Here is a 23,879-nt window from a genome sequence, read left to right as displayed (position 1 = left end):
ATTGCAGATGTTTCAGGTATAAAATCTTGTTAAAGACGTAAATTGTCAATGTAGAAAACACACAGACAAAATCAAATGCTGAATCAAGATTTTAGTACAGATTACTTTTTCTAAAACTGACAACGTCCTCATGAAATGGCCACGCCAGCCTAAGGCCCTGAGCCAAGACTTAGAGTTTTCCTTTCACACTGAGATGGTTCCAGGAGGAACTCCTATTGGCATTATGGAACGTCAAGACGGCTTCTCTCATCACCCCTGAGAGCACTGCTGCATCACCTTCTTTCTGAAACTATAAAAAGTTTTCATTTACCACTGTCAGAAGTTACCTCTTATAAATTCTACTAGTTGTAATCATTTCCCTATCTATACATGTATTACAATATATCATTAATTAAAGGCCGCAGATGCCATTTGGGGGAGAATTAATGAATCTCCTGACTGTGCATATGAGGATGTCAGTATAAGATTGCATTGAAGCATCTGGAAAGAGTTAGTTAACATCAAAATTTTAGAAAAAATACTAATTTTTTTAAAGGCAGAGCTGCTCACGGTGATAGTTATTTTGCAAACTGAAAGCATGATTGCCTTGTATTTCAGCCAGCAGAGTGTCAGCCAACTGTGGCATGAATTTCCTGAATGTCTGAATTTTAAATTCATACAGAAAAACTTTAGACATTTAGAAGAGATTATCATAGATGCTTAGACTTTTAAATGCTGCTATGCTTTAAGTAATGAATTAAAATAGATAATTCCCAATTATTATTACAGAGTAACTATGCAAGGCAAGGCTATCCACATCTTTGAGATGATCAGGATTTTGGTCATGTTAGTGTTCCCCTGAAGTACATTTCCTTGCATTAAAAATGTGTACTTGGTTGGAAAGAATTTTATTAGAATTCACACAACTTGTTTTAACTAAATGGTTGACAGACTGTAGATTACTTGTGCTTCATTTAAGAATATGGCTGAATGCCTTAGAATTTGCAATACACAGAACTTTCTAAACATCAAAATATATCTGGGACATTCATAGATTCACTTTACCTAATATTTTCCCCTATCCCTCATTTCTATATTTATGGGTGTTTTTCTGTTTGTTTGTTTTAGTGTAGGGTGTGTTTTCCTGTAAACATCCTCATAACTTCTGTGTAATGGGAGAACACACATAACCAAATAAAGAGAGAAATGATCACATCTGACTCACCAGTAGAGTTTTTAAAAATCTAAAATATACCTCACAGAAGCATTTCTTCTTGACTCTTAGAATTGGTAACAGTTTCTAAAGCCTTCCCCATCCTGGGGACCTGGAGGGACCCTCACTGGCACCTAAGTGACAACTTAAGTAACAGCAATAAGCCCTAAGGACTCAGTGTCCACTGTTTATGGCTGAGGTCTGCTGAAATAGGCTGGTACAACAAACTATTTAATAAATAGTAGTTATTATGACAATCATTATCATTCGCATCAACCTAGTCAACCCATCGCCTCCCTTGACAGACAGAAGAGGTTCCTGAACAGAAGTTCAATAGTAAAAGCCATAAGTGTAGAGCGGGTTGAGGCAGCACCAAAAAATAAGACAGATAAGCCCTGGATGGAATTTCAGAATCACATACAAACACATTACACAGCTCTTCCCTAGCTAACTCCCATTCATTCTTCAACCTTAGGCTACAAATTACCTTTCAGGATGCCTTCCCATGACCTTCTTGGATGAGGATAGGATGCATTCCCTTTCCAATACTTCCACGAAACTTTGTATTAACCTTGCTTGTCAGTTATTCACTCAAAAATTGTTTATTGAGCCCTTACTATAGGCCAGGAACTACTCCAGATAATATGAACACAACATGAACATAATTCTGCTGCTTTTCTCAGAGTTCCAATCTCAGTTAATGATCTCACCATTCAGCCAAATGCCCCAAATCTATCTTGACTCTTCCCTCCCATCTGTTTCACATTAAACGAGGTACTAAGCCTTGCTAATTTTGACCTCTCTCCACCCAAACCACCACTGCCTACCTAGCACAGCTGTCTGCCCTCTCCCCTGGAAACTATTCCCACAACCTCCAGTCCCTATCCTTTGCAACCCAACCTACACACCTAAAACTGGAGCTCCTAGAATGAAAATCAGATCGTCATGCTCTCATGTCAAATATGTCTAGTTTCCCCAACGTATCCGGTGATTTCCCTTGGTTCCCATATTCTCCCACGTACCTTGAACTTCTGCTATATTAAACTATTTGCAGTTTCCTACATATGTTCTACTTTTTTATGCCTACCAATGACACCTAACATGATTCCTTGCACTTACTACATGCTTAATACATATATATTGATTACAAGAATCCTATCTAATAAAAGAGAAAAATGGTAATTGGCGTACGACGATACCCTTTTCATTGGCTAATCAGGGCTATATGCAAATTAACTGCCAACTATGATTGGCCGTTAACTGCCAACTAAGATTGGCAGTTAACTGCCAACAAGATGGCGGTTAATTTGCATATGTAGGCCCAATGCAGGGAGGCAAAAGGGAAAGCAGGAAGAAGCCCCCTGCCACTGACAGTGATCGGAAACCCAGGGGGGAGCTAAGAGCTGGGGGGCAGGGCAAAGGCGGCCCTGGGGCCGCCTTTGCCCTGTCCCCCAGCCATGATCGGAGAATCAGGTGCCTTTTCCGCCCTGGCCAGTGATAGCAGGAAGTAGGGGTGGAGCCAGCGATGGGAGCTGGGCACGGTCGAAACTGGCAGTCCCGGGAGCTAGGGGTCCCTTGCCTGGGCCTAAAGCGGAGCCCACGATTGTGGGGCCGCTGCAGCTGCGGGTCCCCGCTGCCCGGGCCGGACGCCTCAGCCAGAGGCCTCAGGCCTGGTCAAGGGGCCGATCCGGTGATTGGTGATCGGAGGGTGATGAGGGTCAACTCCTCTGGCCGAGGCATCAGGCCTGGGTGGGGGGCGGAGCCGGGGATTGGGGGGATATGATGGTCCACTTGCCCAGGCCTGAAGCCTGGGTCAGAGGCGTCAGGCTTGGGCGGGGGGTGGAGCAAGCGATCAGAGGGAGATGGGGGTCCCCTGCCCAGGCATGATTCCTGGGCCAGAGGCCTCAGGCCTGGGCGGGGGTCAGAGCCAGTGATCGGGGGGAGATGGGGGTCCCCTGTCCAAGCCTGACACCTCTGGCGGAGGCATCAGGCCTGGGCAAGGGGCCGATCAGGCGATCGGAGGGTGATGGGGGTCTACGCCTCTGGCCGAGGCGTCAGGCCTGGGCAAGGGGCCGATCCTGCGATTGGAGGGTGATGGGGGTCAACGCCTGAGGGCTTCCAGTATGTGAGAGGGGGCAGGCTGGGCTGAGGGACACTCCCCTCCCCACACACACCCAGTGCACGAATTTCGTGCACCGGGCCCCTAGTAAACAAATAAAAGTATTCATATTTGTATGCCCACTAGGCCTTCTGTCTGAATTGTCATTTGTCTCCAATTCTCAACATCTTCATCACATTGCATTCCAAATGCCTAGCACAGCATCTGCAACCTAGGAAATGCTAAGTAGTGTTTCTGGAATGGACAAATAATTGATGGACAAATCATCTCCCTTAGCTTAGGACACAAAGTGGAATACAAGCAAGTAGAGAGCAATGGTTTTCCCTTTCATAAGGAATCCCAAAAGCCTTTGGTGTTTCCTTCAGGAACATGAACTATGCAGGTCTTGAGAGGTAAAATCAGAATAACCTATGAGAGCAACCCTGGAAGGAGACATGCCCTTCTTTTTTCATTTTGATTTAATTCAGCAGATATTGATTGATATACGGTAAAGGTAGCACCACATGATGGAAACAGAATTGCCCTGGGGGTCAGAGGACCTGAAGTGAATTCTAGTACTGATTCTACCTCTAATAAGCTGTGTGACCTGGATCCCGCTGTATCAGAAGCCAGCCCACCCCATGGACCTCCTATTTATGTAAGCAACTGAAGTCCCTTTTTCTGCTTTAGTTGGGTTTCTGATGCTTGAAACTAGGAGTGTTGACTAATATCCCATTATTATTGTCTCTTATGGCTGCATTACTATGTGGGTAAGCCAAAAAATGCCATAGATAAAGCATATTGAGATTATAGCGAAGCATTTGGCTTAAGTCTCTTAAGATTTCCTCATAGAGGGCTCAATTGTTCACTTAGTTGGACTTGAAACTTGTGGAACCAATATATGCAAAACTGTTCTGATTAACAAATATGCACCCATGGAGAGAGGTCTCTTGTGTCATGTTACAAGCCCTGAACTGCCCCTAGTCTATTTAAGGTTCCCAGCAGGCATTCAGAGGAATGAGAGGCATGCTTACCAGACTTCTAGGCCTCTCATAGCTGGAAGAAATAGTTAATATAATAGATGTATGAGTCAAATTCAATGGTCTGAAGAGGCCCAAGAGGATGAATTTAATAAGGAAGATAGAGAAAAGGCCCACTTAGGGCCATAGGCCTCTGTAATGACCCTTATCTTCAGTTTTTCCCCAAATACATTTGGAGATATTACGTAGCCTAGGAAATGAGACTCTTCTGTTTTTCTTTTTGATTTTTAATACTTGTAATTAAGTTTCTTGTATATTGAGCACTTTTATTCCATTTTGTAGATAGGGTATTCCTTCTTTCTTTTTTAACCCCACCCCCACCCCTCACCATGTAGCTCAGGGCTAAAAAGGCCACTGGTGGGGAGCAGTCGGCCCCAGTTATGCACAAGCATGTGCTCTGGTGCTGCAGTCTGAACCCACACCACACACAGGCACAGCGGGGGCTCAACAGCAGCGCGTGGGTATTATTTCTTAATTGTACTGTTCTTAGAGTTATTTGAGAAAGTTGCCCATTTGTAATTAATTAGTTTTTTGATTATTTTGTGTTTAAGAGTCTTGAGGCCTTTGGGCATATGTACCTGAAAATTAAAACTTATTATACTAGCATAATGAAATCAAAATGGTTTTATGTAGCTTTATGATTTATATTTGGAAAGTTATTTAAGTATAATTTATAGGTTATTCCTCACAAGCACAACTGCTTTTGTTTTCCTCATTCTCACCTACAAGAAAATCTCAAGATTTCTTAAATCCTGCTCATGTAACACATCATTTGGCATCTATTATTCTTTCTTGTTATTGCTTCTATTCCTCTTAATTACTGTCTTTGACCAGCAAGTCTAGCCAATTTGGCACAGGCATAGGAAACACATTCACCTCCTTGCCTCTTGCCCACTGTGCCTTTAGAGTGAAGGGACCTTCGTCCTCTCTGAGCTCAGGGGAGGGTGCAAGAAATAAACTCTGGTTCCGATCCTCCTGCCCTCACTAGCCCTGAGAAGAAAGAATAGGAAAACTCATATTGGATTCTAACCACGGACACGCCTATAAGAAAAGCCCTGCACAGATGGAGGGAGGGTTAAGGAAACTGGCCCAGCCATTAATAAATAGTAGCTCATTTTTTCATTTGGATATTATTTTTGTGAGTTCAGATCCCCTGGAAGTGAATCTCCAAAAGATCATGAGGATGGTGGCAGGACTCAAGAATGAAGCTCAGAGCTAGTCCTATTACATTGCTTTGTTTCATCATCCACACAGTCATTTTCTCATTCAGCAGACACCGATCAATGTGCCAGACTCTCTACAAGGCACAGAGATGACAAAGATAAGACACAGGCTCTGCACGCAAACAGTTCAAATTCCTCCCATTCATTGTGTCAGACCCCATACACACTGCTTTGGGGAACTTCAGAAGCTTAAAGACTAGGACGAAAAACAGGCTATGCTAAGCTAAAAGAGAGGTTCAGAGAAAGTGTTCTTTGAGGTCTGAACAAGTAGAAACTGCTTTAGCTCCATGGCTCTGAGAGGGTTTCATGCAAGGAAGCTGGACAGGACGGAATCATGCAGGGAAAAGGCAAAGGGACCCTATGAGTCCACCCCAAAGTGACCACATCTGCCTGTCCTGAAAACACTAATGTTTCCCTCTTTAGATAACCATAGAATCACTGAATTAAAAAAAAAAAAAATGAGGCACTATCTTTGTTTAAAAAGAAAGGGGAGGGGACGGGAAACAAACCATCTTACCCTTTGCCTTTCCTATAAAACTATATTACTGCTCCTTCTTACCATCTATCTAGATAATTTCTGTAATCCCCAACCTGACACCGGCAGGCCTCACCAAAAGCTAAAATTAAAATGAACAACATCAGAGCTCCACATTAAATAAGAAAACAAAATTGGGAAACATAATGTATTTTGAGTAAAAGGAAAATAAACCAGAAACTATGTGTATATATAAACATGAGGAGGAATATACATGTGTTATGTGGTGATATATATAGATACTGTATTGTGGATAATGCTCTTCCCAGTAACCTGTTTTAAAAAAACACACACACCATAAAAAAACCACCCAGTACACTGCAGCAGGTATCCGCATAAAGAAGCCACCCACTTCCCAAGAACAGTCCTGATGCTCTGCCTACCCTCCTTATGTCCCATTACTTCACAGCTCCAGCAGCAAGCTTGATGTATTACCCTCCTGACATCTTTCCTCACTCATCATCTACTCCCTGGGAAAGTAAGTCCCTTAGATGCCATAAGAACCCCTCACCAGATCCTTAAGAACCCACTTTCCATGTACCTGCACCTTTGGAGTCTGCCCCCCATTTTCTGAGCTCCATCTAAATTGTAAAAACTGCCCTAACTGGTTTGGCTCAGTGGATAGAGCATTGGCCTGTGAACTGAAGGGTCCTGGGTTCGATTCTGGTCAAGGGCACAATGCTGGGGTTGCAGGCTCTATCCACAGTGGTGGGTGTGCAGGAGGCAGCCAATCAATGATTCTCTTTCATCACTGATGTTCCTATCTCTCTCTCTCCCTTCCTCTCTGAAATTAATAAGAATATCCTATATAATAAAAGCCTAATAAGCTAAGTGTCTGACAGTTCAAACAGTCGCTATGATGTGCACTGACCACCAGAGGGCAGACGCTCCAACTGGTAGGTTAGCTTGCTGCTGGGGTCCGGCTGATTGGGACTGGGCAAGATGGCTGGACATGCCCTGGAGCCCTCCTGCAGTCCCTCCCCGGCCCCTATCATGCAGCAGTGGGGTCCCTCGGCCTAGCCTGCACCTTCTCGCAATCCGGGACCCCTCAAGGAATGTCAGAGAGCTGGTTTCAGCCCAATCCCCACAGGCCAGGCCGAGGGACCCCACCAGTGCAGGAATCCATGCACCAGGCCTCTAGTATTTAAAATAATAAATAAATAAATAAACAAACAAATAGTGAAAAACAGAACCACATTTGTTCTGTCACACTTGGCTCATTTCACCAATATGCTTACTAAAATTTCTCTGTGAATGTTCATCAGCTACATCATGTGAGCTACAAACCATTTACCAGACAGAGATCCAGCTGAAATCATGGGTTGTTCTCGAATTCCATGCTAAGGAAGGCTGAAGGAGGTGGAACTGCCAATTGTTCCTCTAAAAGACTTGTTAATTTCATAATGCCCTCTTATTTCCAATGATAGTACTGTGATTCAAGCTCTCTTGCTTCATGGTTTGGGATACCTTCTCTCTCATCCTGCACACTGCTGCCTGTCTGATCCTCTGATCACTTATTGAATCCTCTTAAACCCATGCCCAAGGACCTACATGCTCTTAACTGCCACCAAAGCCAATTTCCTAATTTTACCCTCCAGGGCTCCAGTCGGATGTCTGTCTCCCTTCTGCCTCAGCCGCCTCCAGCACTGCTCACACTCTCTGAGCTCTCCTCCCTCCCACAGGCTCTGCTCCCATATTCTGCAGGGGACCTCCTCATGGCCAACAGATTCCCCACTGGGCACTCCACATTCTGTCCACCATTCAATCTGTGCTGCCAAATACTCACTCACTTCCAGTTATTTCTTGCTGAATATCTGCTCACCTTATAGATTCAAATGGTAACAAAAAAAATAAGTTAGGCTAAAGACTATCAGAGAGATCCTGCTGAGAGGAATTCACTTGGGGGATGATTCTTTCTTAGACATGGTTTCCTAAGTGATACCACATCTCAACACATGGACCACCTAAACTCAAGGCAAAAAGGCTCCTGTCTCCTTGTACATGGCAGTTACGGTTTATATCACACACTTACCTGTTTTCACGGTACTTTATATTTTTGCCCTTTATCTCCTCAAGCAGTTTATAAGTCCCCATTGGGATATGGAATATGCATTGCAGTGCTAGGGAGTAAGGAGAGGAACTAAAAAATAACTGATTGTGAGATACAGAAGTATATCCTCCTTTAATAAAACCTAATGACTTCTTCACTTTCCATATCTACATATGAAAAACCAGAACTTGCTTACCAGATAGTGTGGATTTGGGAAGAAAAAGGCACCACCTCTGGAGGGGCATAGTCTGGGCATGTCTGTCCAGCCTCAGATACCCGTTTGGATGATCAGGGCTCTAACAGACTGAATGTTTATAAATATACTGCTCTGGGAACTGCTGTACTTCAACAAAATAACAAATCTTACTGTAAAATCCCTAAGGAAAAAAAAGCTAAAATATGTTCTCCCTGGTTTTGTCTTCCTTCTCTGTTCCTCTGCTCTGTTTGGTCTTCTCTCCACATGTCATCACGATGTGCCAGCACCGCGCTCGGAGCCCGACCTGCTCCGTGATCACAGAGATCACGGACTGCCAGGCCAGCCACTGGAAAATGATCATGCTTTGAGAAGTAAGCTCCAATTATAACCTCAGCCTCTCTTGAAAGGTATTATCATATTCTCTTAAAACCATCTCGAGACCCTCCTTCCCCCACATATTCCACCCCAACCTACCAAATTGCTCACTCTTGTCTGGGACCTTTTACTTCTAATTGCTTTTCCAAACATAAATGAAAGTACTAAATATTAATAACTGGAAGAAGAGATGAAAAGGAATATGCTTCAAACTCATTTTTAGCCATTTTAAGTCAAAAAGAGCAAAATGTCAGCCTTAAAAAAAAAAGCTTCTTTTTTATGAATTGGTACTATATAGGCAAGAAATAATGCCTCAATCCCCAAGTGGGTTTTGAACATAAACATTTCAGTTATGTGTCCGGTTTGTAAGTCAGTGTTAGCCAGTATGACCACATTAACAGGAAAGCTAGTCAGGAAAACCAGAGGCAAGTAACTGCTATCGTCAACCACACTGCTAATGTGTTAGGTGCCACCAATGTTTGGCTGCCAAGTTCTGAAACCTCTGTCTTTGAAAGTCTGCGAGCACTATATTCACAGAGAAGGTAGGTGGCAGAAAAAGGCTGGAGAGGTCAGGTGTCTGTGTGAATCAGTTTTTAGAAAGATCTGAAACGCCAAACAGCAGTGTGTGTGCACTCCAATGTGTAAAGCTGGAAAAAAGTAACGCTGGGTTGAAAAATCAAAGCCACTTACAGTAGATACACATCCAGGAAAGAGGGGCAGTCTTTAAATATATAGTTAGCTTTTTAGCCTCTCCATGTGGAAAGCTCCCAATTGCCAAGAGCAACACCAAAGATTTATTGTTATAGTCAGATTTCTCCTGCTATCATAATGTTCCCAAACTTTCAGAGGAATTTTTCAAAAGCGGTTTTCACAAATGCCTAAGTGACTAACCACTGCACGAAGGCTTTGTTCACCTGTTGCCACATCTCCTAGCTAAATCTGCTCTGTCCATCCAAAAACAGACCCTCCCCAGGTCCAAAGCATTATTAGTAATGTTATCAACAGGTATTAAGAACTCTAGCTGACCATTTGGAAAAGCTATCTGTAGAATGATACATTAGAAAGCTTCAGGCAGTGGTGGGAGGTGCTAGAGACAAAAACACGAGGAGGGGTTCACAGAATCGTACACAGAAAACAGCTGTTATGACAAGTGGTGCACTAGGGATTGGCTGGATTCACTCCTCTGCCTTACCCCAGGCCCACGCTCTCTACTTGACCATCTGAACGCTGGCTGGCATTCATTAATCTTGAGAGTTTAGGTTTAGACTTATGGTGGGGTGCGTGGCCTTGTGTTTCCATCTGAAGAGAAATTCCAGTAGAGCAACTCTGACCTCTTACTCTACCCATTACTGAATCCTGTTGCAGGAGTAAGTTAGCTGATTGGTCCATATTTCTGGGTGGGATGGAACTAATATATTAAAAGACTTCAAACAGTAGGAATTTGCTTTTTTCCTATGCTTACACCTCAACCAGATGAGAGACTATGCCTGTTATGCCAACCCCGCCCGCCCTTTAGGTGGGCTGCAGAAGACGGAAGGAGGTGGCAGGGAGGAAGCGATAGTGCATCCTCGTAGATGGAAATGTAAAACCAGGTTGTCCAATCAGCTTAGGAGAAATGAAATTGATATTCTCTTTCATCCATGTGCTTTTGTGTCTTATTCTTAATTTGCTATAAACTCAGGAGGGTAAGAAATCACTCTGGCTGCAATTGATAGCAATTAAACTTGAATTCACAAAAGCAAAAGGTTAATTTACTATAAAAATGTTCAGGCGACAGGTGGAACTAAGGGAAGCCTCAGGAAAAACTGTACCTGGGAAATTAAATCTTATTCTGCCTCTCATTTTGCATCTTTCTTCTTTTTCTCTCTGTCTATTGACTCTCAAGTCCAAAGTATGAAACACATGGCGACTAAATGCTCCCTGGCTTCACTTATGATAGCTTCAGGCACTGAAAAGAGACTGCAAAGTCGGTTGTCTTAAATCCAAAACTCCTCTGCAAAATGTGTATTGCCCCAACCCTGTCAACTGCCTTGGATGGAGTGGAGCTACTCAATTCTGGAAGAGGGTGTGGTGGAGCAAGCTGGCTAAGGCACAACTAGCCTGAGGACCACGCTGCATGGGTGAAGGAACCCCAGGGGAAGTCTCTGAGACAGCAATCCCTTTACAATCTGACCTGAACATGATGAATCCTGCCATGTTTCAAGCCTAAAGATTCACCAAAGCTATGAATGAATAAAACATCCATATAATTTATTATTTAAACCACGTCCATTTTGAAAGTGAAAATAGGTGTTGCAGATAATTAAATTTATTTTTTTAAATAATTGCTTATTGAAAAACTAGTTTTCTTATATTAATGGATCTACAGAATCACTTTATTCAGAAACTATTTCCAAAAACAAAATTCTTTATAAAAAAAGAAAGGTCTGCCGAAACCGGTTTGGCTCAGTGGATAGAGCGTCGGCCTGTGGACTGAAAGGTCCCAGGTTCAATTCCGGTCAAGGGCATGTACCTGGGTTGCGGGCACATCCCCAGTAGAAGATGTGCAGGAGGTGGCTGATCCATGTTTCTCTCCCATCGATGTTTCTAACTCTCTATCTCTCTCCCTTCCTCTCTGTAAAAAATCAGTAAAATATATTTTTTAAAAAAAGAAAGGTCTGTGTATATTAAAGCAAAATAGAATAATTTCTGTTAAATTTATGAAACTTTAAAAGTAATATAATCAATAATTGGTCTTGGCATATATTTACAAACGTTGTTCAGTTTCATAACAGTACATTTTTTATTTCAACTCGAGTGTTTTTCTAAAAGTATATGCTTTCAATATGACCTCAGCATTTAATTTTTTGTCAGGAAATTGCCTGCAGTCTTCTTTGAAGTTAAATTTTGTACAACTTGAGATTGTTGGCACCTTCAAAAGACTCTTCTGTGAAGACCACTCTAGTTTTGACTTTTAAAAACACCCTTTGAGATCATATGACATGCTCAGAGCAGGCCCTACCAAATGGGGAATACTATCAATTCTATTTTTTAATGTAGTGCATAAATATTTCAGCCATAATACTTTCAAAGGAACTGTCACTCTGCCTCAATTCAGAGGTCTTTCACAACTATGCTAACAAGACCAGGCTCTCCATATAAATTGTCTCTGTTAATGATTCTTTTGAAGGTTTTGCCAAATTTAAATGATGCAATATTATAAACCATCTCAATGTCATTCCATTGTGACACAACATAATATTTTTCCAATTAAGTACAGAAGTTACAGAAAAAAATTTCTTTCCATAGTAGAGCTATTCTAAATCAGAATTACAGAATTTAAAAATTAAATTTTGTGGACCACTGGGCCCTCATCACATACATTTTTCAGTCCCTGCTTGCTTTTGTGAGAATATATTACAGAATCTTCTCACTTTCAGGCCTCGTTCTTTATTTCCAGTTCTCTAAAAGCTTCAAATACAGATGCTTTTGGCGTTCCATTAATTGAATGCTTTTATTAAAGATTTCCAACTGGTTCTGGGGGAAAATGCAGACAAATGTAAAGGAATCCTACTTTCAATAAAGAATAGTTAGGAAGATACAAATTAGTTTTTCAAAGCCTTATACATGGTTAAATTTCAGCTGATGAGAGGCAGCAAAGAGAGCAAGTATGTTCTTGCCAAACTGACGTATTTTTTTGAAGCTTTGCTGCAAAAATATTATAGTGAGATATGTATGTATGCACATACATATGTGCATACATACATGTATATATTACTCATACTCAATTCCAAGAATGTTTCCACTTCAGTTTTCTAAATTTAGTAATAGAAGTGTTATTTTTATTAAAACACTGTATTCCACAAAAACTTAATATATTATCATTGCAAAACTAAATAACTTGTCCATAAATGCTGAATTTTTGGATTGGAATTACAAGTACAATAACATCAGATGTTTCCTTAGACAGCTTTCCTTTGATCTCATGATTTGGATGAGAGAGAAAAAAACAGAAAAATTACTGAAATTAATTTAATTTTCTACTTATGTATCTAAGATGACACTGATATAAAACTGGTATGATCGCAATTGTTTGTAAAATTCTCTTGCTAATGGAGCCAAGATATTAACAAGTACAACTACAGTTTTTACTTGTATATAAGAAAACTTAAACTCCAAAATGAGTGAAATTAACTTAGAACAACAGTTATCTGACCTAAATGAAAAGCCATTCTTCAAAAAAACATTATGTAAAAGTGCCACAGGTGTTAAACTCTCTTCTCTGGAATGATTAGTATAGTTGCCAATGCTCTGCAACAGATGTATTTCTTTGGGTTTTCTTATGGTCAGTGACACTGTTATGGCCCTCATGTGAATGGTTAATATCGACAGGGTACACATTCAGTATCAACTTTCTTGAAAAATGGAAATCTGGTGATTCATTTTTTCTGAAAAAGAGCACTTTTTTGGTGAGGAAAGCATAACTGCTACTAAAGGGTTTATTAAAAAATTACTAAAAAGTAAAATAAATGAATAGCTTCAGAGTTATACAATGTGCCAACCCCACATAGCAAGTACTACTTTCTGTACCTATAGGTTTGAGTGCAAAACTGTTTGCCTCTTTCCTCTACACATTTCAACCTACAATTTGTTATAATTCTCACTGCCCAAGCTCACTGAAGGCCAGTGGTGCAGGTGTCCTGGAGCTATGAAATGGGCCCTGGCACAGTTGGCTGGTGGACCACATAGCTGGCAGAGATAACAGGCTATAATACTTTCCCACCACCATGCTGGACTGGGAGGAGTTGACTGCCCTGGGTTGGGAGCTCAATCCCCAGTGTAGGGCATGCAGGAGGCAGCCAATCAATGATTCTCTCTCATTAATGACATTACTATCTCTCCCTCTCCCTCCCCCCTCCTCTCTGAAATCAATAAACATATATCTTTTAAAAAGCAAGATAATTCAAAGGAAAAGTAAACTAATTAAATCTTGGGAAATTTTTAAATGATAAATCCAAGACAATGTTAATTTGGAAGGTATAAAGGCATAAACTGGGGGTGTCCTGAGCAAACTGACATGTGCAGGGATCACCCTTTAATAAACAACTGCTAAGAAAATGTAATTGAGCCTGGCTGGCATGACTCAGTGGTTGAGCATCAACCTATGAACCAGGTGGTCACAGTTCAATTCCCAGTTGGGGTATATGCCCAGGTTGCGGGCTTAATCCCCAGTGTGGGGTGTGCAGGAGGCAGCCGATTGATGATTCTCATCATTGATGTTTCTCTCTCCCTCTCTCCCCCTCCCTCATCCCCTCTAAAATCAATAAAAACGTATTTTAAAAAAAGAAAGAACATGTAATTGACATAGCCAAAAATCGTAGAGTGAGGACTTCCTAACGATAAGGCATCTGTGAAGAGCTTCACAGGAACCTCCTATCTAATGCCCCTGTGAGCACAGGTATGAACTGGGTCTTATTTCTTCAGCAGACTGATTTCCTTCCGTTTTCTTAGTGCAAAGCTGAGGAACTCAAGGCATTACCCAAGTCTCTGAGGTCTTTGAGAGACACCGATCATCTCTCTCTCAGGGATTTGGATCTTGAGTAAAACGTCACAGGGACAAAAAGTGCTTTCTTTTAAGTCATTCAGTGGCACCACCTTGGAGGGGCTGTCCTAGAGCCCAGCGCCACCCTGGTTCCTATCCTTGAAGACTCACTATTTGAGTCCTTACTAATTCTATGAATTACTCAGTGTCCTTTTAATACATTCCAACCCACCTCCTTTCCATTTAAGTTGCCACAATTGGTTTCTGTAGCTTACAACCAAAGCTCCCAGACTCCCTCAGAAATGAAAGCCACGTCTGTCTGACTCCAAAGTCCATGCTCTTATCAGAGTAGCCTGGTATTTCCTTAGCCACCACCTGTGCCAGACAGGCCCCCACTTGGCTTTGCCCTGACAGGAACACACTGGAAGGAAACAGCACAGACCTCTCCTGAGGAAGCCTCCACCTGAGCACATGGCTTTGCCCCATTCTTGCCTGGTTCGGCTAGCCTTGATTTCCCCTGGGCTGTCCGGGAGAGACACTTTTTAATGTGTTATCTTCTTCCTCAAATCTTATTTAGTCTGCATTCTGCTTTAACAAAATCACAGGCAGCTATAAGCAGCCTTGAGGAAAGCAGTATTTCTATGAATACTTCCTCAGCCTCCACATCAGCCTCTTTCTCAAAGATGCTGATGAAAAGGCAGTACCCAAGTGGCCAGAATTTCTCATTGTACTGCACACACTTTTCCAAGCTGGAGAAAATAAAGTTTCCTGAAGGAGAGGAGGGAGGAAAAGGGCAACACAGCTGAATAACAGAGAATTGGATCACATACCCAACAGGCTTTTCAAATGATGTCAAATGGCAAAACTGCTGATGCAAAGAATCATGTAAATATTATATCTTCATAAAAAGACACATTTGCAAAGGACACTGTCTCTAAAATTGCTACCTCAGTGTGGTACAACTGGCACTTACTTCTGCCAAAATTTCAGATGCCCCTTATAATCATTTACCCAGAGGGAAGAGAAAAGGCACTGAGAAGGAGACAAGCACATCGAGAAAGCTGAAAACCAACACAAAATGAACAGGAAATATAAGTCATTGCTATACCCAAAGCTTAAGTAGCTAGTGACTACTATTTGAGTCAGCTTTAGTCTTTCAAAGTAAAAGAGAAACATAGGATCTCATCATACATATTCTGGCACCCAGAACTGGATAAATGGCTTTGTACCAGTTTTCTATTTCTGCACCAATGACATCAGCAAGCTAAAGGAACCAAACTGGGAGAAAATGATCCTAAAGTCTGGACTACAGCAAACACTGAGATGAGCATGTTGAGGCCCAGGGAGATTAGCTTACTTGCTCCAAGGTCACAAACCCAACTGGTGGTAGATCTGATATCAGAAATCAGGCGTCCTAATCCCATTCTCAACTACTCTTTCCTTTTCACCGAGTTGCCCTCGTTTACGTGAGTTAGGTCTGAAGAATTCTCGTGATTGAACATGGGGCCACCAGTTCCGGTCAGGTCTGTGCAAGCCGTGTGCGCACACCCACAACCATGTCTAAGGGACCTGCAGTTGGCATTGATCTTGGCACCACCTACTCTTGTGTGGGTGTATTCCAGCATGGAAAAGTGGAAATAATTGCCAACGATCAGGGAAATCGAACCAACCCAAATTATGTTGCCTTTACTGATAATGAGTAATTGATCAGTGATGCTGAAATGAATCAAGTAGCAATGAATCCTACCAACACAGTCTTTGATGCCAATCGCTTGACTGGACATAGATTTGATGATGCTGTTGTCCAATCTGACCTGAAGCATTGGCCTTTCATGGTGGTGAATGATGCTGGCAGGCCCAAGGTGCAAGTAAAATACAAGGGAGAGACAAAATGCTTCTCTCCATTAGAGGTGTCATCCATGGTTTTGACAAAGATGAAGGAAATCACAGAAGCCTACCTTGGGAAATCGTCAAAAGCTTGATGACAAGGGCAAAAGGAGAAAAATGCAGAGCCTAAAATCTCTATCACTGAAATAAACATATCATCTAAGGTAAACTAGAACCAACTACTTTATTATCAGAGCAGGTTGTATTCGCAATTTAGAACTCTAAAATGTTTTTTAAAAAGTAACCACTTCTTATCCTTTAAAATTGGTTTGTTTTTAAAATATATTTTAATTATTTCAGAGAGGAAGGGAAAGGGAGAGAGAAACATCAATGATGAGAGAGAATCGTTGATTGGCTGCCTCCTGCACGTCCCCCACTGGGGATCAAGCCTGCAATCCAGGCATGTGCCAAGACCTGGAATCGAAATGACGACCTCCTGTTTCATAGGTCAACACTCAACCACTGAGCCACACTGGCTGGACTAAGATTTGTTTTAAATCCCATTCAGTGAAACTACAAGTAGTATGGAATTGCCTAATTCAACAAACATTTAAGCCCTAAACACCTCCAGAGAGACCCCATGCCCCCTGGAGTCCCCAGCACAGCAGCTAAAGCAGATGGGTTTGACAGAGGTTTTATCCCTCTCCAAACTGGCTCTAGAGCTGTATAATGAGCTACACGATCCCTAAATTATAGCACTTTGGGGAAAGGGGACTGAAAACTATTTGTTTGTTCACAATGAACTGTAATGTAAAATACTTAATTGGCTTCAGATGCTCTAGCTCCTAAAACAATGAAAGGTTAATGAATTACTTATTTGGGGTAGAAGAAAATAAATTAAGGATTACATCTTTAAAGTAGACATTTTCTAAAATTCTACTCAAAATGATACTATGAGTAATAAGATTACCCATATCTGCAGCTCTCAATCAGAATAACTTTGTGGAAAACACTTAAAATATATTTAGGAAATTGTAAGTAGTTTGAATGACATAACTGATACTCACTTACAATGTTAATACCTTACTAGTCGATACAGGCTTTTTACTGGAGGTGTGAAATAATGTTTGGTAAAACATTTTGATTTCTATTGTTAGGAAAAGAACACAATGTTCCTTTTACTCATTTTTCTGACATTTAATCCATGACAGTCAATCATTTAAGATACCATTTACTTTTTCCTTCATCTCGCATTAAGACTTTCACTCTCAATAGGCTTGGCAAAAAGGCCTGCTCTTCAGACCCCTCAAGACTCAGCTGACACCCTCCCACCCTAGCACTGATTTCCTCCTCCACATGCACTAGAGACTCCAGGAAAAGGTATCATAAGTTCAAGCATTTTTCATTTCTAACACGGATTCGGTCATTTCAAATAACATCTAAGTATATAAAAGCCTAAGCGACCATCTGGTCATTCGACCGTCTGACCGGTAGCTATGACGTGTAATCACCACCAGGGGGCATACACTCAATGCAGGAGCTGCTGAGCTGTGGTGACTTGGCAGCTGCAGTTCTCGGGTGATGCACCGTGAACCAGAGAAGAGGGAGCCTGATTCCAGGATACATCACCCAAGAACCACCCTCTCACAATCTAGGATCCCTCAGGGGATGTCCTATCCTCACAGGCTAGGCTGAGAGACCCCACTGTTGCACGAATCCATGCACTGGGCCTCTAGTATTATAATAACAACTACATTTACTGTTATGTTATGTAACAATAATGATGACATCAACATTCTTGTTAGTAGGAATTTGGAGTTTTTAAAATCTTCACCTACAAGACTTCTTTTACCTCTCAGTACTATCCTATAAGGGAATTATTCTTAATTTCATATTTCCATTAAATACCATTCAGTCACAAGATTAGAGTCTGAGCTGAACTGTGCACCCCCCATTCATATGTTGAAGTCCTAACCCTCAAATCTGACTGTATTTGGAGGCAGAATCTTTAAAGAGATAATTAGGTAAACTGAGGTCACTGAATTAGACCCACATCCAGTAGGACCAGTATCCTTATATGGAAAGATTAGGACTCAGACAGGCCCGGAGGGAAGACAGAAGACACAGGAGAGGACTCAGAAAAAACAACCCTTGCTCTCGCCAGGTAACTTGATTGGTTAGAGTATAGTCCTGATACATCAAGGATGCAGGTTTAATCCCTGGGCAGGGCATATACAAGAAGCAACAAATGAATGCACAAATAAGTAGAACAACAAATGGATGCTTTTTCTCTCTCTCTGCCCCCCCTTCTCTCTCTCTCTTTCTCTCTCTCTCTCTCTCTCTCTCTCTCTCTCTCTCTCTCTCTCTCTCTCTCTCTCTCTCTCCTTATATTAGTAAACATTTGAAAGAAAAAAAAAACCCCAACCCTGTTAACACCTTGATCTTGGACCCTAAAACTCTGAGGAAATAAACCTGTTTTTTTAGCTACCCAGTCTGTGGGACTTTGTTATGGCAGCTCTAGCAAACTAATACACACCTTATTACCTGTATGTTAAACACATCCCCAAACTCTTCCTACTTTGCTGAAAAAATATTCTGAATGCTAAACATTTAATAAAATCTCACTTTTAATAATCTTAGACCTACTCCTATAATTCCAACCCCCAAGTCATCATCTAAAATCATCTAAGTGACAAATGACCCACTTAAACAATATGCTCTACTACACAGCAACCAGAAAAACAACATGTTCAGAAACTGAATACCAAGTAGAGTGAAACTAACAATCCCCCCTAAAAAGAAGATAAGAAGGAAAGGCATACATAGTTTAACATGGTATGGACAAAGTAATTGGGAAAAAAGTCAGCAGAGGAGAGAGCTGGTGGAGCAGGGATCATAGTACAAAAGCAGGTCATAGTAATTTGGGGAGAGCGGTGTCACTGATGATTTTAATGAAATGAGTTTTTTAAAATATATTTTTATTGATTTCAGAGAGGAAGGGAGAGGGAGAGAGAGATAGAAACATCAATGATGACAGAAAATCACTGACTGGCTGCCTCCTGCATGCCCCTTACTGGGGATTGAGTGGCAACCCAGGCATATGCCCTTGTCAAATCAAACCTGGGACCCTTCAGTCCACAGCCCAACGATCTATCCACTGAGCCAAACTAGCCAGGGCGAAATGAGGGTTGTTTTTTTTTATATGCAGAAAGGAGTGTTAGGAGCTAAACATCAGACCAAAAGAAATGTTTTGCCAAATTTAAGAACATGCAGAAAAGGCATGATCTTGAGAGAAACACAGTCTTCATGATATATTTATCATTGTGCTATATTAAGCAAACAAATAAATAAGGACATACTGTTATTGGAAAAGCTAACTATTCTGGTAGCTTCTGAATATGCCATTGCAAGTCCAAAGAATCAATTCCTTCTTTACCTGGGAAGATAATTAACGTGGATGAGGCCAATTAAGAGTGACGAGAACTATCACTTCAGTATTACTGGTTTGATTCTGGATAAAACTTAAGAGATAATCTTCTGACCCAAATAAAAGAACAAATTTGGAATAAATACCCAAAGGCCTAAGGGTTTATGTTCCATTAGAAGCCCTTTACCCTGAATAGCATGCTTCCATTTTCTCTTCCTATCTCCAAATTTTTCCCCCCCACCTTTTTGTGTTTCTATTAGACTAGCCCCCGGAAGCATCGACAGAACAGAGGCAGTGTTCACATTTCCAATTCACTTTTAATTATAGAAAACAGTTGGCGAAATATCCAAACCCCGTGTACAATTTCTTCTGGTTCCACGGGGAGCACAAGACTTACTGAGAGAGAATAAGAGAGAAAAATAATAAACTTAGAGAATTATGACAATGCAGAAAAGGAAAGGAAAGATGAAACAGGCAGAAAACAATGACAAATTTACATCTTCCAGCCGGCATCAAAAACTAAAAATGTGCATTCTAATTTAAAGTGGCTACAATTTTTACTCTTTCTATAGTTTAAAAAAGATTTTATTATTTGAGAGAGTAGAAAATGAAGGTGATGAAAGATAGGGAGGGGAAACAAGGTTTGCCACTCCTGCCAACCTTTGTCACCCAGAACGCAGAGCCTCCCACATGTAGCCATTTTAAGAAGTATGTTCCAAAGAGAAAAGCAATTACCCCTTAAATGGACCAATATGTCCATTTGTTTGAAAGGGTCAAAAGGAAGGAAAAGATTAATCTGAACTATATGGAAGCAAGTAATAGAGTTATTCTCTCTTGCTGTTTCCTCACCTAGCTTTCTTTTGACATTTTAAACCATTAGAATACCTTGAACACTTTAGCTTTAGGGGGTAGGGGTGGGAGAAGGCAAGAGAAAAAGAAAAATAATACAACCTCTTAGTATAGACCAGTGGTTCTCAACCTTGGCTGCACATTAGAATCACCTGGGAATCTTTTTAAAATCCTGATTTCTGGCCCTCATCCTCCGGAAATTCTGTTTCTTTGTTATGGGGTGGGGACACAACATTAGTAACAAAGAAACAGAATTTCCGGAGGATGAGGCCCAGAAATCAGGATTTTAAAAAGATTCCCAGGTGATTCTAATGTGCAGCCAAGGTTGAGAACCACTGGTATAGACCATAGACCAGCCGTGGGCAAACTACGGCCCGCAGGCCAGATCCAGCCCGTTTGAAATGAATAAAACTAAAAAAAAAAAAAGACCGTACCCTTTTATGTAATGATGTTTACTTTGAATTTATATTAGTTCACACAAACACTCCATCCATGCTTTTGTTCCGGCCCTCCGGTCCAGTTTAAGAACCCATTGTGGCCCTCAAGTCAAAAAGTTTGCCCACCCCTGCCATAGACTATGTTTGAAATTTCATTCATCAAACACGTGAACCCGGGCAAGCAATATGGCAAAGGAGACACTGAAAAAGTAAAAAAGGATAAAATGTAAAAGGTACAACAGAGGGAACACCTAAAGTCGAAAGGATGGTAGTGTATAAAAGAGAATTAACAGGCATGAACCTACTGTAATTCATGGTTTGCCCATCCACTAGACGACTGGCCTCCCAAACATCTATCTATATTTAAAAAGCCTAAGCAACCGTTTGACCGTACAACCAGTTACTATGATGCGCACTGACCACAAGGGGGCAAACGCTCAACACACAGGCATGGAAACATGAAACAGACTGATGAATCTCAGAGGGAGGGGGTGAGGGAGGAGGGCAGGAAGAGATTAACCAAAGATCTTATATGCATACTAGAGGCCCAGTGCACGAATTGGTGCACTGGTGGGGTCCCTTGGCCTGGCCTGTGGGGATCGGGCCTAAACTGGCCCAGTGCACGGACTGGTGCACCAGCGGGGTCCCTCGGCCTGGCCTGCACCAGGCCTCCGACATCCCCCGAGGGGTTCCAGACTGCAAGAGGGTGCAGGCCAGGTGGAGGGACACCACCAGAGCAGGAGTCCATGCACCGTTCCTCCAGTATGAAATAAAGCTCTATAGGGCAAACCAAACTACTTTGTTAATATTAGTAATAGGAAGACGCAAAGGGAGTGAGAACATGCCATCGTCACAGAAATCCAGCAGAGGAGTCAATGTGTGAAGCTTGATGAGAAGCAAAGTGGAGTGCCAGAAAACACCAACCAGAGTCCAGCCTGTGGCTGTGTAGCCTCAGGCAGACTTCTTGAAGTCTCTGAGCCTTGTCTGTAAAATTAAGAATGGTTGGACTGTTGGATCACCAAGGTTTCTTCTGTCTTTTAAAAAGTTATGGTTCTAAAATCTAGAATTTTACTTTTTCAAACCTAATCTGACACAAATAGTAGTCATTACCTACTGAAACTTTGAGTATATTTCCCAAACCTTAAACTATCCCCACAAAGCCAACTTGATACCACACAAAAAGAATAAAGGGAAACAGGAACAAGAGAAAAACAAGCAATACAAGGGGTATTGAAGAGCGTCCAACAATGGACCAAGATCAACTTCTGACATGAGTTGCAATAATTACTGCCTGTTTCTGGGCACTCAGACACTCTCACTATCATTGTTACACTACTATCTTTAAATTCAAATAGCATTTTCATAACATAGAGGGGTATGTCAATAATGCCACAAAGTAAAAGCAAATAATAACAAAATATTTGTATAATACTTTCTACTTTATCATTACATCTCTAGTGTATAACAAAAATGTTAGTAATTTTATAAAAGTGAAAGATACTCATCCTAAGTGTTTCCTACTCATTATATTTTTTATTCCTAAAAATAACATATAAGCCGAAACCGGTTTGGCTCAGTGGATAGAGCGTCGGCCTGCGGACTGAAAGGTCCCAGGTTCGATTCCGGTCAAGGGCATGTACCTGGGTTGCGGGCACATCCCCAGTGGGAGATGTGCAGGAGGCAGCTGATCAATGTTTCGCTCTCATCGATGTTTCTGACTCTCTATCTCTCTCCTTTCCTCTCTGTAAAAAATCAATAAAATATATTTAAAAACAAAACAAAAAACAACAACATATAAGTAATATTGTTGCCCACATTTTCTAGATGAGGAAACTGAGACAAAGATACACTGAGTGATGTATCCAAGTTTGCAGAGCTAGTTACCAACACAGCCAGAAGTCAGACCCCCAAGTCCTGGCTTGACAATTTAGTGGAAACACAGGTCACCCATGGAGAATATGACCTTGACTACTCATCTGCTCAAAAGTCAATCTAATGCAGTGTTGATCTAGCCACACAACAAAAAGTATTTATGCTATTAAAATTTTGTCAGACCCTTATTTCATTTTAAAAAGTGGTTCTTAAACGTTGTTCTGTACTAAGCACTATGCTAAGAGGTTTGATGAAACCTACTTTCAAAAATATTAAAATCTGACTAGAGAGATGAGGAACAAATGAAATAAATTAGAATTAAAAGCAACTATCTAGTCTATACAGTATATATAAAAGGCTAATATGCTAAGTGTCCATCCAGGTAATGACATCACGTAGCAACACTCAGCTTCCTCTCCCTAGCAACTAGCCTCCTTGCAATTTCTTCAGCCCAGGAACACAACTTGCTTTATAGCCAGGTGGAAACATTTCACCCTGTAACCAAATGTCTGTGAAGTGTTTTCCTGTGCCTCATCTTATTTGCTCCTCACAGAAGTTCTGAAGTAGGTAGATTGGAGACTCGGTAGAATCCTATTTTCTTTTCATTAGCTGGAAAATAGAGATTTAGAAAGCTTAGAAACTTGACCTGACTGAAAAGAAGAAATGGTGGAACTTGAAAATGACTTCAGGTTTTCTCACAGCTCAGAATATAGTCAAACACTGCTGCAGTTAAATATTTTACCCTTTGTTCTCCCTGCATGATCTGCAATAATAATCTGTTTCATGTTGATATTTATTGCTGTGTTGCTGACAATTAATTGCAAGAGAAGTTGGGGTGCTTCACTGGGCTGGAAAAAAGTTTAGCTAAATCAGAAAGCAGATCTAATTAAGCAAGTTTATTCTATCTCTATAAAAGGCTAAGTTGACTCACACATGCGCGATACATATAAAGCTCTCGCTGGCACCAATCACACACATGTGTTTTGATCTGTCATGGTCAATCGTGAATTTGGTTGACAGGTCTATTATAGAAAAAGGGCAAATAGAGATATTAAAATATTTCTTCTAATTAATTTCCTTTCAATGTGCACAAATCCATGCACGGGTCACCAGTAGTTAAATAATAAGAGAGCAATATGTGTCTCATTTCAAAATGAGAAATATACAGACTACAGGTCCATAGGAGAAAGAAAAATGAAAAGAGTAATTTATAGATGGTTTTGTGAACCACTGAGAA

General features: G+C 41.2%; 1 protein-coding gene and 1 non-coding gene across 9 annotated transcripts in view; both read right to left on the bottom strand.

Annotated features, from left to right (window-relative positions):
• FARS2 (phenylalanyl-tRNA synthetase 2, mitochondrial) overlaps window positions 1-23,879 on the bottom strand; it is a 591,973-nt gene that overhangs the window by 289,715 nt on the left and 278,379 nt on the right. The window lies entirely within an intron of this gene.
• LOC132232243 (small nucleolar RNA SNORA76) lies at window positions 4,658-4,787 on the bottom strand. The gene has a single exon (XR_009452365.1). It is a non-coding gene; the product is annotated as a small nucleolar RNA SNORA76 (small nucleolar RNA).

The sequence above is a fragment of the Myotis daubentonii genome, chromosome 3 (assembly GCF_963259705.1).
Source record: "Myotis daubentonii chromosome 3, mMyoDau2.1, whole genome shotgun sequence".
NCBI classification, from domain to species: domain Eukaryota; kingdom Metazoa; phylum Chordata; class Mammalia; order Chiroptera; family Vespertilionidae; genus Myotis; species Myotis daubentonii.
The sequence above is the reverse complement of the archived record's forward strand: the minus strand, read 5'-3'. Positions and strand labels throughout refer to the sequence as shown.